Genomic DNA, 18,523 nt, shown 5'->3' with positions numbered 1-18,523 from the left:
ATTCTCCAGCCCCTTAATCATTTTAGTTGCCCTTTTCTGCACTTTTCCCATCTTTAATTTCTGTAATATTCCTCTGAAGGCTTTTTATAAGATTGGATCAACCAGTTTATTTTTAAAGAGAATTTACAACAATGGTGAATTCAAGACAGTGTCAAAGGGGTATAAATTAATCATTACAATACTTTGCATAAATTTCCACCTGGAGCAGACTTTTATGTCTAGACCTGATTCTTCAGCTTGTATATGTCCCTGCTAATAATAGCACCATAGCTCTTGGTATCAAGGGAGAGAAAAGTACCTACAAAATAAGGGCAGAGGGGGAAGAGGCACTATTTAATGAAATTAATTATCTAATCATTCAAAAGCGTGGTCAACAGGTGAACACTTGACTTTTTAATGCTTGCTGCAAAATTGCAGTGCTGTAATTTAACGGGAAAGGTAAGTGATTATCGGAATTATTGTAGCCTCTGGCTTGATAATTATACTGACCATGGTGTTCCACAGCCCCGTTGGTAACAAGGAAGCCTGTCTGTCATTTCATTTTGCCTGAATTTTCCTTGCTTACAAATATAAAACTATTTTACTTACAGACTTTAAAGGGGCAATTTTATGTGCTTGTTTCTTGGGCAATTCCGAGTTTTTATTAAGATAAAAAAGCCACTGTATAAAACTTAATTTAGTTTCCTTTTATATCTTCTTCTAGATGCTACTTTATAGGTTTGCCTCTTTATCCACAGCCTGAAGTATCAAGGACTGCACTGCTGATAAAATACACTGTGCTTTATAATCTTACTATAGCTGAAATGACAAGTGATCTACAATGCATGTTACAAGGACAGCTATTAAGCAGCTATCTGTTAAAGTTGTCAAGAGCTCAAAACCCAGATTGAAAACTGATGGCTGCCAAGCAACTTTCTCAAAAGGAAGTCAAAGACTTGAGCAGTTAAAACATTTCAGTGCTGCTGATCCACATGACAATTTCATGTGTCAAAATGGGATTAAGAGGTAAGTAATATCATAAAGCTGGGATACCTCATGCAGAATGGTAGCATATCCAAAGAGACTATGCTTGGGCCAGTATTATAAATAAAAGATAAATAACTTTACATTATTTATATTTTGCCTTTCCATTTTATTCTTAAGTTTAGGGTTATCTGGAAATTTGCTCTAAACTGTTAAAGCTATGCAGGAAATGGAAGTCACCACTATTCCCACACCATTTCCTTCACCTGTTTTCTTGCTGTATATCACATCCATAGACCTGGTTCACACATAACATTAATCCATTGTTTATTAAACCCATAGTTAACCCATAGCTTGTTGGCCTACCCAGGGTTAGTCATAGAATTATAGAATCATAGAATCATAGAGTTAGAAAGGGCCTATAAGGCCATCAAGTCAAACCCCCTGCTCAATGCAGGAATCCACATTAAAGCATATCTGCGAGATGGCTGTCCAGCTGCATCTTAAATGCCTCTAGTGTGGGAGAGCCCACGACCTCCCTTGGTAATTAATTCCATTGTTGTACTGCTCTAACAGTCAGGAAGATTTTCATGATGTCCAGACGGAATCTGGCTTCCTGTAACTTGAGGAATCCTGCAGATGATCAAACCACAGTTTGTTTTCTCAGTCACTGGGTTGTTTGTTTCCCTCCTCTTTTGATGGCTCCCTCCCTGTATCCCAAATTCCTTTGCAGTACTGGAGTACTGGCATGTAGAGCACCTGAGGTTTTTGACTGCTCTTGCCCTCCCCCTCTGTAGCTTGGAGAAACAACCCATGAGCATCCCATAGTTCTTGGTTCACTTGTATCAACAAGTCATGGTTTTAACAACCCAGAATTAAAAAATGGACCATGGGTCCTCTTTCTGGGTTGACTTCAGAAGAGACAACAAGCACATGATATCCTAAATGTTTTGGTCCTTATCTGTTGTTGTGTTTGGCAAAGCTGAGACCCATGAATCTTCCTTGCAGAAAGCTCTAGATGACCTATTAAAATCCAATCAGATAGCAACCTGTCAAATGAAGCTATTACCATTGTCGCTCACTTGACATACTAGGGGAGCATTTGTGATATCATACATATATTGCATATGCATACATATGACCCTGATCACATTGCATGAACAAGTCCATAGACAAACAAGTTTCTTTCACATAATTCCTTGGTAACATCAGTAGTCTGTAAAATTCACCTCTATCCTTTAAAGTATTTTCACCTCCCCCATCCCAGCAATAATCCAACATATAGTTATGTGCACTTCAATTAGAGGGATCCAACACGGTGCCCATGGGAGCCTCCAATGACATCCATGAAGTTCTACACTCCCTGCCCGAGAGAGAGAGAGAGAGAGAGAATCGAAACCTTGAAAATGTTAAGCCACCAGGTACTCCTTCCTGTTCCTGAATCTACTGTACATCAGCTGTTTGGCAGGCAGCAGAGAAGCAAAACGTTTCTTCCTGAACCCCGCCCAATCATCTTCCACTCACACAGACCTTTCCCCTTTGCTGTCTCTCTCCCCACTCTCAGTCTCTAGCCTCACTATCCCTCCCCCTCCAGTCCCTTTCCTCACTATTCTTCTTCCTTCCCCCTCCATGCCCTTCTTCTTTCTGTCCCTTTCTAGCCTTGCCTATTTCTTTCCTCCCCCCAACTCTTTAGTTCACTGTTTCTCTCCCACCTAGCATCTTGTCTTGTTCTTTCTGTACCCCTTTGCCTTGCTCTTTTCCCCTTCCATCTTCTAGTGTTGGTATTTCTCTCTCTACTTCTTTACTTTGCTGTTTCTCCTCCTTCCAGCAACTAGTCTTGCTCTTCCTTGTCCCCTTTGCCTTGCTAGTTCCCATTGCCAGCCTCTAGGCACACTATGGCTGCATTTGGACAACACGTTAGTCAATAGCGGGTGGAACAGTCAACTCACAGTTGGGTTCCTACACAACATGTTCCTACACAACTATGGGTGGGTGGGGCTGACATTGAGTGCACTAATAGCCAACCCAGCATTTGATTGACCACGGCCCTCACTCCTCCCTCAGTCCTCCTGGTGCTATCCCAGTAGCCTCTGCAAGTTCTGATGGCTGTAGCAGAGCTGCCAGCTCAGTTTTCGCCACTCTTGCTGGGGAACTCTGTAGCCAGCCAAAATAGTCCCCTCAATGGGTCGCAAAACTCCACTGGCTCAGTTCGGACAACACAATAACCACCGGTTGTGCAATTAGTCAACTCTACAGCTAATTGTGCTTCTCCAGTGGGGGTTTTTTAGGAAAAAGTCAACTGTGGGTTTTGCCCAACAGACAACACAAATACCAACCGTTGACTGTTCAATTCACGGTTGACAACTAAAACCACCGGTGGTTATTGTATTGCCTGAACTGAGCCAGTGGAGTTTTTCAACCCATTGAGTGGACTATTTCAACTGGCTACAGAGTGGCCAAAACCTCACCGCCTACTCTGCTACAGCTGGGATAACTCACAGAGGCTGCTGGGATAGCACTGGGAGGATTGAGGAAAGGGAGAGGGGCAGAGGCTGTGTCAATCATATGCCGGGTTGACTAGTAATCCACTCAACGTGAGCCTCAACCACCCACAGTTGTGTAGAAATATGTGGTATGGGGAGTACCCTCAAAAAACACAACTGTGATTTGACTACTCCACCCACCATTGACTAAAGTGTCCAAACTCAGCCAACGGCCTTAGCTAGATGGGACGAAATCCGGGATCGTCCGTGTGCATCCACATGACACACAGCGGATCCCGGGATCAGGGAGGGATGGTCCCTCTCTCACCCTAGGATCTCGCCCTATCCTTTAGGCCCAGTTTTTCCGTGGTCCCAGGCTGAGCCCAAGACTGCAAAACGTGTGGCCAGGCGCTGCTGCTTGTCCTGGCTACTTGCAGTTTCTCGCAAAGAGCAGGGACCTGCGCATGGGGTGCAGAGCTCCTCAGGAGCTCTGCTCCCATCAGGGGTGAGGGGAGTGGGGGAAATATTTTTTTTAAAAAAATACTTACCTTCTGTGCATGAGCGCTAGTGCGCATCTTCTCCTTTAAGAAATAAAAATGGCGGGCGCAACGCCTCTCCCTCTGAGGTCATCGCGTGCTGAGTGTGAACAGAGGGGGAGATCTCATGATAAAACAATCGTAATTTCTTCACCCCTCTGTCCTGCTAGAACTAGCTAAACCCTATGTCTCTCCCCTTCCCCACTGTAGCTCACTTTTGAATAGCCAAGTCCCCATGGCAGCCATTATGTGACTAGCCTCATCTCCATGTGAGACATTTTGTGGTGGTGCCCACAACATTTTCTCAAATTCCCAAATGTACCAGGTTGAAAAAGGCTGGGGGCCTCCTGAAATCAATTAGCTTAAATCTGCATAATTCTGTGTTTGACTATTGATACAGTATTTACTGTAGCCATGCAATTTCAGTAGCACCAGCCATTATGTCATTAAAGCAAACATTATCAATGGAAAGACCCTGCCAGTGAACTCTTTGATATTTCTACAAACGTTTGTCACACAGATGTGTTTGTCTGTTGTTACTTTCATTTCAAGAGGATTCTTATTTGTTAGCTGTAAATTGACATAATCTTCTCATTTAGTCTCAAATTTTAAAAAGGAATTTCACTTCATTTAAGATTGCATGAAGAGAAAACATGCTTCACCAAGCATTTGTGGAGACAGTTTTACAGGTTTTAATGTGTAGAAACTAAATTCCTTGTAGGAAACTACCATCTGGTGGATATTTCAGAAACTGCTGGTGTTTCGCTTAGGAATAGAGTGAACTCTTAGAAATACTCTTAGGATGAACATATGACATGAAAAACTCGGATTGGTCAGGATTTTTGGTTACAAATCCGGGAAGGGGGACTTAAGAAATTTGAAGAAAATTTGAAGAAAAATCCAGATTTTTCCCATCCTCCCCACCCAAAGGGCAACTCTACTTTAATAATAATTAACAAAAATGCTTACAGCTCCATGATAGCTCTTAGGTAGGGCTTTAGCTGTGCCAGGTTTGAAACAGATCTGTTCATCTGTAAAGTTTTAGGATTTTTTTAAGTTTGAGGTTTTAAAATTATTAATTTTTTTTTAAAAAAAACTTCATTTTTAAAGGTAAAGCGATAAAACATGGCACCTTGAAACTTGGAACTTTGATAGCTCTTAAGAAGAGCTTTAGTCATGCCAAGTTTAAAGCACGTCCGTTCAGACCTTGATTTTTTAGGATTTCTTTTTAAGTTTGAAGTTTTAAAATTATTAAGATTAAGTTTTGTTGATTAGACCCAAACAAAACAAGAAGCTGGATGCTTATTTAGATATATGGACTGTTTATATCAATGCATACTATGTTTGAAACAGAAGTGTTGATTCTCCCCCTCCCCCCTTCCATTTTTTTAAAAAATAATGGTGTGGTGGTAAGGCAATTTTGGAATGATTTTTTGTCCTTCAAAATATAGGGAGGGGAAGGTCCCTCAATAATCCATCCCAGTTTTTTTTTAATAATTTCTCCTTTTTTTAGTAACCAAGAAAGCTAGACAAATATCAAAATGAATACCCTCAATATAAAACTAACATTTTTTCTAACATGTATTGTCACCTCACAATGAAAACTAACAAGAAATTAGTCTCATAAACAGCATCACAGTTGTTGTTCATAAATAACAATGTTGTTCATAAGTAACCTAAAGCAATAAACACAACAGAATCAAATACTTCATGCTGTGTAATAGGCTCTTACCTGCTGCAGTTCCAGGTGCTGCAGGATGCAACAATTCATGTAATACTAATGATCTAAATGTGCTAATTGTTCTGTAAATAGGGAGAAAAAGATGGCACCTACAGCAGAACACTCTTTTTCTGTGCTATTTTGCAAAGCTCTGTTACAGTGGCATATAGATGCTCAAAGTACTGAGTATGTGGCAAAGGTGGAGTTGGAGCCCCAACTCACTAAACCACATGTTTGAACCCACAGTTTTTAGCAACAACAGAAACCTTTTACAACACTCCTAGTTGCCAGTAAGAAAATGTGTTAATTTAAATTAAAACCAAAAAATGGGAGAAGGGCATCTCGGTTAGCACCAAGAAAGGTGCCCAGGGATACATTGATACCTCTGGGCACCATGTTGCCTATACCATGGCATATACACTAAGCAGCCAGAAGGTCATGTAACTGATTGCTATCAGGCCAAAACTGACATTACTTGAAATTTGTAGCAGCTATGCCTTTGGTCCATTTTTAGTCTCAAAAAGATGCAACGAATTTGATCCATATCTTAAAAGCCCCCAAAGCCCCTTGGTAGGGTTCTGATCCTTCTAGTCAGAGATTTAATGTAATGTTTTGGCCCATGCTCTAGGAGAAGACTTGGGGTTCATCTACACCAAGCAGGATATTCCACTATGAAAGCGGTATATAAGAGGCAGGGGCCACACTGCTGCTTTATAGCGATATTGAAAGTCACTGACAACTGTTGGGGCCTATGACACATACCGCTTTCATACCACTTTCATAGTGTTATATTGTGCTTGGTGTAGATGTGTCATGGGCCCCAACAGTTGTCAGTGCACTTCACTACTGCTATAAAGCAATAATGTGGCTCCTGCCTTCTATATACCGCTTTCATAGTGGAATATCTTGCTTGGTGTAGATGAGCCCTTGCGCTCTCTCAAAGTGGCTCTGGTCATAGGCGGGTGTGCACAACTATTGGAAAAACATTTTTTTCTAAGTGGATACTGGGATCTGGAGCAGCACAGATCAGAACTTAATTTTTAAGGAACACTAGATTATCTAAACTTTTTTTCTCATGGCCAAGGTATTTGCTACATATAACCACTATTTTAAAAAAATCCAGTAAGATTAATACTTGATTTCATAAGTCCTCATTTGAAGAATGCTTGCCTATATCTTCTAAGAGTCTTGACTGAGATGGTAAATCATTCAGTCGTGGACATTGATATGACAGTGCTGATATTACTAGACAGACGTGTCTTGCAATAAGTTACCTATTAAAACATTTACTACTTTCAGAGAAGATAAAATTTCAAGGTCATAACATTGCCATTGTAATCGCATGGACTGCCTTTAAATGGGGGTGGTAAAGAAAACACAGCTCTGTTGAATCATCCATGAAATATGCAATGTCTTTCGTAAGTTGTATTATAGTGGGAGGAGTTCAACAGAAATGTGTTGAATAGCTTAAAGCTTTTCTGCACAAAGCTGTTAATTGGAAATTTATCTACTTTGGGTTCCTTGCAGAACTGACATCCGAGAACTATACGAGGAGTATTTCCTTTCCTGATTTTGTGATGCATAACCTCTTTGTGGCACTGGATAGCAAAATAGCACAAATATACAAGAACAAATCACACTTTCTTTCACTTTCACAATTAAATGCCACATTTTGTCTGCTCTAAAAAAAACTTGCCGAAAGTGCTGGTTAGACATAAAATTGAAATTGGAGAGTCATGACATTGCCTAAAGTACCACAAGCAAGAAAAATGCAATTGGAAGAGCCAGTTACACATCCTATTAAAGAGTGATAGGCAGCTTTTGTGCTCTCAGAGTCCACTGTATTCTCTAGACACCAGCCTGCTTATTTTCCTTCATTAAGTGATCATGAATTATCAGGGTCCATAATAAAGTTGGTGTCATCTAGCATTAAGGCCTTTATAACAGAGCTCACCCAGAGCATTACATACAAATATGTGCATGTATCTTGTCAAATATTAGTTGACTTGACAATAGGTCTTTTAAAAAATCATAAGTACAAATAAAAAAAACTGCCAAGTTAAGATCAGTAAAAATAAAATGTTAAAAGCAGCAGTAAAATACAATAAAAAAGAAAATGCACAATAGAATAGTCAGTTATCCTTTTGTCTCTCTACAACACAAGTTTCCTTAAAAGATTCAGAGAGTTTCACAGCCACAAAAACAAAACAAAGTCACTTCATCTGTTATCTAATTACAATTGGCAAAGAAAAGCTCTATTTTCTGTTGAGTAGCCTACAAAATATGTAAACTGTATTACATGTGTACATTGCATACAAAATCCAGAAGAGAGATTGAACATGGAAATGTGGAAGACTCTTATGTCTTCAAATATAGTAACACCCTTCTTTTCCGCATAAGCAAAATGCTGGTAAAAAACAAAAACAAAATCTGTATCTTGACTAAAACTCAATGGTCCACAAGTGGCTTCAGGGGCCAAATCTATCCTGCATTACAATGAGCACAAAACAATCAAAGCAGTGTTTGAATCAGAGTGTGCGCAAAACCCATTTCTCATTTGTTAAAGCCATAATCATTTTTGTTAAACTAGCTGTACCCGGCGTAACATATGCCATTGTAGCATATCTTAAACTTTATTAATTAAATATCATCGCATTTTATTTATTCATTCATATATTTCATTGTAAACGCAATTAACAAACTCGTTCTTCTCAGATACAACACTTAATGAGCCCAATGATTGAACTCTTGAGAGAGCAACATATTTGCCTGTGACTGAATACAGGTTTTGGAAGGTATAGGCAGATTGTGTCAAAAGTCTGTCCCTGTGACTTATTAATGGTAATTGAAAAGGCTAAACATATAGAAAACCTGGGGGGCAGGGAGGTCGGGGGGGGAGCAGGTGTCCCCCTCTCCCCGGGGTTCCTGTCAGCCTTGGGGCACCCGCCCAGCTCGCATGAGATTAGGCTGGTGCCTGGGCTTACAGCAGGCGAGCGGCCTCCCACCCAGCCACCAAGGGCCCTGGCCGTGCCTCGGTCATGATCCGGACCCTCTCCCCGGGGTTCCTGTCAGCCTTGGGGCACCCGCCCAGCTCGCATGAGATTAGGCTGGGGCCTCGGCTCTCAGCAGGTGAGCGGCCTCCCACCCGGCCACCAAGGGCCCTGGCCGTGACTTGCTCATGCTCCGGACCGTGGCACTGCCCCCTTCGTGGGGGGGAGCGAAGAGGCAGAAAGGGGGGGTAGGATTACCTTTGAAAGCCCGGAGGAATCAGGCGAGGGGCTTAGCAACCTGTATCAGCTGATGTTACATTGTTACTGTTGCTTAGCAACCTGTATCAGCTGAAGACTTTATGGAAACATACCTGAGCATTTTTTTTATATATAGATGTTTTGTTTTGCTTCATTAAACATTACTTATCCAACGCATAGGCACCAGAATACCCTTACTACACCAAGTAAAAGAAGGTATTTTAAAACATTCTCCCTGCATTAAACATTAGCAAGCATATGGGTTTAGGCATATGAGTTTCCAGGCTATAGCTGGTGTGTTTCAAGGTTTAGTTCTAAAGCCTATACCTCACTCAAGAATATATCTGTGTCTTGGCTGGATCATTTGTGAGGGTAGAAGGAAGTCCCAGAAATAAAGACACAGACACCAGAGCTTTGGAGTAAAATAGGGCCTCTTTATTTTTTTATTAAATTTATTATTATTTATTAAATTTATATACCACCCCATAGCCAAAGCTCTCTGGGTGGTTTACAAAAGTTAAAAACAGTGAACATTAAAAAAGTATACAAAATTTTAAACCATCAAAAATATAAAAACAACAGTATCCATATTTACACATGGAGATTATCTCTCCATGGATCTGTGCGTGAATGTGTGGGAATCGAGTTGGCTTAGCTACAGGCTCTAGCCTGTCCCTCCAGCCAAGCAACAAGTGATAATCCACATGACTGAATGCTCCTTTATGTACACAGTACATGAAAATCCCATTTCAAGCAGAAAACTAGTCTACAACACTTTTCGTTGATATCTAGGTTTTTGTATGAAGAGTATTATTATTGTATGCTGGAGTACTTGGTTATGTAATGGAACACCTGCAGTCTGAAATATTATCGCCCAGATATAAGTTTAATTTGGTTAAAGTACTGACAAACCATCCCAGGAATATGTTTGAAAAAACACCTTACCTGATATGGTAAAAATGTGGATTAAATAAGCTCTAGAAGTAGTTTTTTCTAGGTCTGATGCAGCATGATAGTTAATGCTGACAGCATTTTCATGCATTAAATTATTTTTTAGTCTTTTGAGTTAAGTAATCCCGAATTTAAATGTCAGTTTAGGAATGAACTCACTGTGTATCCCTCTGTTAAGCAATCTGCTGTCTCACGACCTCACCCTCTATCTGAAATATGGGGATTGCCTATTTTATAGAGTTATTATATATATAAAAAACTAAAGTCGATGAAGTCGGCTCTTTGTATAGGAAGACACACACCAACCACTCTGACCCATCACACCTAAAGTTCATTGCATTTAGCTTCCATTTAAAGCAACTTGTTTTATTGTATTCATTCACGGCTGACCCAAGACATTTTGCTGCCTGAGGCAAAGGACAAGATGACACCCCTCCCCCACTCCATTAAGATTGAACTGCAGTTGAACTGGCAGTTGAATCTTAAATCAATGCTAATGATAGGATTGTTTCCTCCATCATGCATGAGGGAACAGCTAGTTTAGTGGGGCCAAGACAGGTTGTGTGGCATGCATAATTGTGTCCTCAAAGAGACAGAAACAGCCAGGCAGAACAGGAGGAACAGTGGGGAGGCTACCATCACTGCATCCAGCCTCTGCCACCTTAGGCAATCACCTCACTCTCTCTAATGATAGTGCCAACCCTGTATTCAAATATGACTTAGGCCTGATTTACACATACAGCAGAATAAGGTGAAAGAACCCTTGAAGGGCCAGTCCAGCCAATTTCCTACTTTATTAATTTTCTACATGAGCAGTTTTGGGTTGTTTTTTTTTTTATTGTAGCTGAACCTTGAACAATGCAATGTGCCACCTTCATGCGTAGTACAACCCATTCCACAGCCTCGGGGTTCAGTCATCTCACTGAGGCACAATTAAATCTAAATAATTGAGTTGAGTTGTTATTAAGTACTAGTAAAAGTGACACAAAAATGATGGGGTCTCTGGAAAACATCAGGCATCTAGAAGTGTCCAATAATTAACCATTTATCAAATGAACCAGAAATTTCACAAGCAGCAGCATTTTTAAGGGAGAGATTCGACAAAACTCCTCTTCCCTTTGATTCCTTTCAATGTCGTCAGCGATGGTGGAGTTTTCAGTCTCTTATACATTATGACAAATAAAGGGGTATCTCCAGGTGGCATGTTTTTTATCAGGTGCTGTAGTAAAGTGCAGCCTGCTTATAGAAGTCTGCACTGATGTCTTGGCAGGCTGCTTGTTTTACCTGGGACTGTTAAGATAATATTGACAATTCAGATGGTGAACTGTCAAGTGCGTAATATGACGGTACTTTATGAGTTGCACTGGCTGGCACAACTTTCAGGCACCATTCAAAGTACTGGCAATTACCAATATGGAACTGTTGAGGACACTTTATCTTCTTCACCAAACCCTTAGTCATTAAGATCTATGGGGACAACTTCTATTAAGTTCCATCTGCCCATGAAGTAAAATATATTAGTGTACCACGATGAACCTTCTCTGTAATGGCATCATGATTCTGGAATTCTCTCCCTATAGTGTTCTGACTTTACAATGATTTAGGAGGCATATCTAATATTCCTAAAGTAGCAATTGTATGTACACTTACTTGTAAGTCTTGTTGAATAACAGGACTGCACTGATAAGGCAGGAATTTTTATTGTATTTTTTTCCTGAACGTGTTTAGATTAAATTTCTGGCTGATTGTTATGGTATTTCTCCACTTAGCATCTAACAATATAGTGTTTTATGTTTTTGTGATATTGCTTATGCCTATAGTATGCACCATTTGGAGTTTTTAGATGAAACCAGAAATAGATTTATAAAATAATTATAGCTATAAAATATAGAAATCAAAATTAGAATTCTGCTTAGTGAAACAGACCTAAATACAGACCCTTTATTTCAGTCCAAATTTAAATACACTGGTTCTAGGAACCCACACAAGGCTAGCCAATAACTTGCAACACTAATAATGGACCAAAAGGAACCTTTTAAAAAAGAAGTCCCCGAATATTCACATTGTAACTGATTTGAAATATCAAATTATGGCTTTGTTTTCCATCCTTATACAATGTATAAGGATGGAAAACAATATTTCAATGTCACATCTTTCTGACCAACCCATTTTGGTGTATATCTATTCTGGGTCATCTCTTTTCTGGTATAATTTAAATTATGTCATCTATCTTTTTGAGCTACTGATTTGCCCAGGAGGGTGAATATTTCTAGTTCACTATAAATAGGATACAGACTATTCAAGTAATTCAGATGGGATCAACGAGAATGTGCATTACAGCTACTTAAATCTTTCTCTTTGTAGGCCAAGTCTTTGCTTCCTGAATAAGACAAACTTAAGCCAAATTTCTCTAGGGGCTCTGATTAAACTGCCATTTGCTATTCCAAGGGGACCTTGGGAACTGCATTTCTGAAAGTAGGGTTAGCAGCAAGGAATCAAGAATGCTCAAATCCCAGAAATATAATTCCTATTATTCTTCTGGAGAATCAGACACAATTAAATGAATAGAACACTGATGTTGGTTATATAACTAGCTGTAAAATTAGCAGTGAAGAGCAAAGTGACATGAGAAGGGACTAAAAAGAACAGTTGATTAACACACATAGGTAACTGTTAAGCGTAGGTTTTCTTCCCTTACAGAAGAACAGGCTTGATCCTGCCAAAGTTCAGCATGTTTACACCCCAATGATTTCAATAGAACTAATCAAGTGTTTATATCTCTACAGTTGAAATCACTGAGACTTCAAAGTTCTTAGCTTTGACTGGACAGTGTCCAATGGATCATAAAGTTAATGGAACGGAAGGCTTCATATTAACATGGTGTGGGATAATTAAACAGTATACAGAGTCATCAGAAAGCTTCTTAAATTTCAGTGTGTGTGTGTGTACATTGGCTGAGATCCTGAGTTTGTTTCTGCTGGTGGAAGCATCCAATGAGTGGATCACAGATGCTCCCACCAGTGCACAACCCTCCAAGGGGGAAGGAAGGATTTTGCCAACCTTCCCCCTGAAAATCTGCTCTGGGGACTAGGAACCCTCTAGAACAGGGGGAAATGAAACCATACCCCCTTTACTGAGTAGGATCATCCACTTGATCTTGATCTCATATTCCATTAATGAACTCTTACCACAGTTGGGGTTTTCTAATGACTCCATTTATTATCACTGCTACTAGGAGGACTTAGCAGCACTCACAATATAATAACTAGATAATAACTACCAATAACATTTTCATATATACAAGTCAGTGACTTTCCCTACTCAACAGAGATATTACCTAATAAAATGCTACCCTCATCACCAGAAGCACTGAAATGATTCTGTGCCTTTCTATACCATACATCAAACCTTCCCCCCCCCACACACACACATTGTCTTGATTCAAAGGCCTGGTTCAGACAACATGCTAAACTATGCTGCTTAACCATAAGATGATTAGTGGAATGCATTAAGGTCAATGAATTCCCTTAACCATTTTGTGGTTAAGCAGCATGGTTTATTGTGTTGTCTGAACCAGGCCAAAGAAGAGCAAAGGAAATCAGAAATTGTTTAATCTATGAAGTGCTTACCTCAGTAAAAGAATTACTTGTTTATCTTGTGTGTCAGAAACACAGGAATGCCACACACTTGTGTTCACATCAAAATCTAAATTTCTTGCTGGAAGCTCAGAACCTGCAAAAGTTTTAGTCTTTGTACCACCTTTGCACAAAGGCTGCCATTTGAAGTTTTCAAATGTTTATTCACCCCATTATTTACATACAGTACAATTCGCTATTTCAAAATAGAAGAGTCATATGCAGCGCTTAGAACCTGCATCTCAGGTTTTGTTGTCCATGAATTGCAACAAATTTCTTGTATTAGAGAAATTAAAGGGCTGGCATTAGCATTCCCAAGATGATGATGATGATTGGAAGGGACTTTTCTGACCTCTCTATAATTGCCTATCCGCCATGCCCTGGCACACGGGCGTGCGGGGGCCGTTGTGGGTGGAGGCAGAGAGACGCGGCATGGGGGCAAGCCATTGGCTCGTCCCCAGTGGGGTCACTTGAAGGGGGAGGAAGCAGCGCAAGGATATAAAGCACTTTGCCCCTCCCAGCGCCCTCTTCGGCGTGAGTCTCCCTCCCTCCCTCCATTGTAGGCAGTGTGGGTTCGCTGGCTGCCTGTTTGGGGGCCAAGTAGGAATTAATCTGGCGTTACTGGTCACAATTTTGATTTGGCGGTTATTTGCGGGCATCGTGGGCGAGCATAGGAATGGTGAGCATTCTTTGGCACCATTAGCGGTGAGGGGTAATGCCTGAGGCTCACAGCTGGGAGCCTTGTGACAACAGCTGGTGAGATAGGGCTTACCTCTGAGGCCAACCTTTCTCACTCACCCGGAATTTTGTAACACGGGGGAAGCGACACCATAAGACCTACCAACCCCATTATGGGGAAGCCAGGGTGGTGGTGGAATACAGGCCACACCTCTCTGGCTACGAATGACTCACCTGATCCCTTTAAGGCCAGATGGATGGCCAAGATAGGATGCCCGTTTAGCCCTCCACCTCTTGCAGAATTTTCAATAAAAGCAGCCCTTATTTAAATCAATTTTCTGTGTGTCGTCTCTTTATTTACGCACTCCACTCACACAATTACTTTCCAAACGATCATATGAACATTTAACAGATCTGGACCAGGGCAATATTCCAGTATTTGGATTTCCAATGAGGAAAGTAATAGTTGCGGAACCCCTATAAATTTAACTTTTTAATTTGCATTCCTAAACTGGTTATTATAGGTGTAAAAATTCTAACTTGATATCCTTAAGCAATCATATTAGTTGGCTCAACTTCAGGGCTATAATATAGTTAAGTGCCATATTTTAAATTCACAGTGTGAAAAAAAGCAGATGAATAGGTATTAGCTCTTCATAATAACTCCTTCCTGCACAGTACTAATTATTATTCCAGAACATGCTGTTTTTGCCCAATGCTATTTTTAAATAGCTCATGCTAGAAAGCTATTCTCCACTTCCCCTGACAGGTTACTGGTGTTTGATTCGGGAGTGCCCCTTGGGGTCCTTACAATTCTGAGAACTGAATTCCTAATTTCAGCCCTTAAGAAATTTTAGTCTACCTGGACTGACTGGATGAAAGGCAAGGGCACCATTTCAAAGTACAGGCAGAGATTCACACCACCAGCCAAAGGTCACTTCAATATTAAGTTAGAGAAGGGAGAGCTTCTTCCCCCCTCCCCTTTCCAAAAATGCATCCTTAAATGGAGCTATAAACTGCTCATTAAGAGATAAAAGCATGCCCATTCTCCTAAGAGGCTAGCCCAGTCAACATATACCACAAGAGAATAAAGACATTGACTGGTCTTCATGACCTTGCGTGAATATTCATGACCAGTTTTTTAAATGGTAAATGTTGGGAGTTTTGCCCATATTTTACATATGTACCAATATTCAGCAATAGAGACAATAGTGACTAGTTTTGTCGTATTCTCTACTTGTCTGGTATTACTCCCATAGTTACTGACTTGACTTGTTCAGTTACTATGGTGCAAAGACCTATTCTTGTAAGCAGTAAGAGATGAATAACATGTTCTCACAGTACTGATACTGGTGTCATTTCAAAAGGGAAAATAAAAAAATGCACCCTGTTTTTGAGAGTACTTAAGGAAAAGGTCTCATTTTAAAAAAAAACATACTGCCTATTGTGTGTAAATTTGTATTTTAAGATTAATAAGATATATGGATTAACAGACCACATACTCAATAGTCACATTACACTATTTCTGAAATTAGGATTTGGTGTTATCTGACCATTGTGGGTTAAATTTACAACAACTGATTAGTATGGACTGGAACAAGATTCTATTTGTAATAATTTTATTTCCAGCTGCTTTCAGTTTGTGTCAAGTGTATTCCAGCAAACACCCAGTTTTCTTTGTCTGTAAATACAGTGAATAGGAGTTTTATTTATGTATTAAAAATTATTCCTTTTTAAAAAAAAAGATAAAGTGGTGGAACTATTTTAAAATACTTCACAAAACCTGAAAATGGGAGAAATCTGAATTTTAAATTTAAACTGAAAATCATAGTGAAACAGCACAAGACGTTCTTAAAACTCAACTCTAGCCATGAGACTCTATACCAGCCTCCCACAAATTGGCACCTTTCAATGTTTTGGACTACAATTCCAATCACCCCTGACTATTGGTCATGCTGGCTGGGACTGATGGGAAGACTGCTGGAACTTGGGGGTATATTTTTTCCACACTGAAGGTCACCTGCCACAGATTACTTAACACAGCCAATGACTTTAGATCAAATTGCTCTTTTGAATCCACTATTTATATTGGGAGGATATCCCTCACTGGTGCCAATGGGGACAATCTTCCCAATCAAACAGTAGATCAGTACATTTCCTGTGCTCCTAATCATCATCATCATCCCACCACCACCTAGAGGCACATTTAATGCCATGTTTAATTTGGCCCTCTCTCTTTGACAGCCATGCTCCCAAAGCATAGAAGTAGGCCTCATCCCAGCCATTACTCTGTCAATTAGCAATGAATGGCAACTGTCTTAGCCAATGAATGTCATGCCAAAACAGCAGGGATGGAGAGTATTATTCAGTTATTTCCTCTATTTTCCATAACTGAGGACATTTCTGTTCCAAACTTGGTCCTGGTCCCTAGCTGACCATACACACCAGGCATCTAAGACAGAAGCTATGTTTCCATTCTACCAGGTCACAAAGCATTTTGGTTAGTTTTTGGGATAGCTGTAGGAAGCACTAGCTTCCTGTGATGCTGGTGGTGTGTCCTGCTGGTGCAACATAAACAGCAGAGGCACATGGGCAGCATTAGACACTGCATTTGTTGTGTTGCTTTCATCCCTCACTCTGAACCCAACTCTGTTTTGGTGGGGGGAAAGGTACAACTTATCTAAAATATATTGCTTCCTTCCCCCCTATCTCAGCACTGCCTTCAGGCACTGGAGAAAGGCCATTACACCTTCCTTCTCACAATGTATCTCTGTTAATGTTGGTCATAAAATAATACACACACACACACACACACACACACACACACACACACACTTACTTCCACAGGCTGGCAATTCACAAACAGGCTATGATGGCTATAAACCTCTTATAAACTCATCGGTTGGCTCTACAACACTTGTACTAAGAAGTTTACACCCATTTAATTTAAGTAGTTATAAGCCATTTTTCCATACAAAGTTACCAAGGCAATGTACAATGTAATTAAGTTATATGACAAGTTAATGTAGCCGTCTAAATCACTAACAATAAAAGCAAAAGACTCAGGAAACATGATACAAACTTGTGCCCAATGATTTTCCTGTCTGTACACACTTAACCAGTATACACACACACACACACACGTCCTGTAGAAAAGCCGCACATGTGACTTAGCCAAATCACCCTTTCCTTAAAACAAGGTTGTGCACAAAACTCTGATCATATTGGCTTCTATTCCAGGTTTATACATTATAATTTTATACATCAGACAGGTGGTGTAGATTTGGAAATGTATTTTAAAAATTACAAGAGAGCTTTACAGAAGAGTTTAGAACTTAAGCAAGTACCTTCAAAGTTGTACAGAAATGAAACAGAATTCAGAAAATGTGAGAATCAAGGTGTCAGTTCACATTCTGGGCCATGGACCAGGCCTCCTATTTATGGCCTAGTAGTGGACCAAAGAATATTCTCCCAAACGTCTATGCATTCAGATGGTATTACAGATTGTAGAACAAAATTAAAAATAGGAATTTCACACCAGAGCAGTCAGGAGTGTTTCAAGCTTGAAACTATTGAATTTTTGCTTCAACTTCTCCCCCTCCCACCCCCATCCCCCAAGCTCATTTAGACATGGAAGACCTATTTGCTTCCTATTTGGAAACCATTAAAATGTCAGCCAAATACTGTAACATGCTATCAGATGGTAGTGCTATTGACATAAGGAGTGGTATTTAACAGACTTGAGGGAATGGATGTTCTGGAGATCCATAATAAACAAACCTCGCCTACGAACACAGACAACTTCACGGAGACTGCCAGGATTTTCGCGTTTCCCAGACCTCAAGCTGGAAGCACGTTTCATTTCAATAAAATATTCTGTTTTGTTAGTAGATAATTACAGGCAGCTTTCTCTAGGTTCCTGCTAGCATGTAAAGTCAGAGCAGATATTATAGAATACACACACTGACAGCATTCCAAGTATGAACTTAATTTTGTGAATACCATTGAAATTATCAGAAATACTGATGTGTAACATTGGAAAGAAGATGAAAATATGTATATTAAAAAGAAGACGAAAATAAGAGATCATTGTTCGGTGTGTGTGTTAAAAATGCCTAATAAAACTATTTCCAGCAGCCCTGATAGTCAATTGCAGCAAAAACAACAGAGGCTCGTATCACCAAGGCTAACATTCATTCTAGAATAAATTTTATTGACCACAAAAGCTTATTCAGGAATAAATTTGTTAGTCTTCAAAGTCCACAAAACTATTTGTTGTTTCTAATAAAATAGTAGAGTATTTTTTTAA

Source organism: Elgaria multicarinata, chromosome 2 (genome assembly GCF_023053635.1).
Source record: "Elgaria multicarinata webbii isolate HBS135686 ecotype San Diego chromosome 2, rElgMul1.1.pri, whole genome shotgun sequence".
In the NCBI taxonomy this organism is placed as follows: Eukaryota; Metazoa; Chordata; class Lepidosauria; order Squamata; family Anguidae; genus Elgaria; species Elgaria multicarinata.
This window is presented reverse-complemented; position numbering follows the sequence as displayed.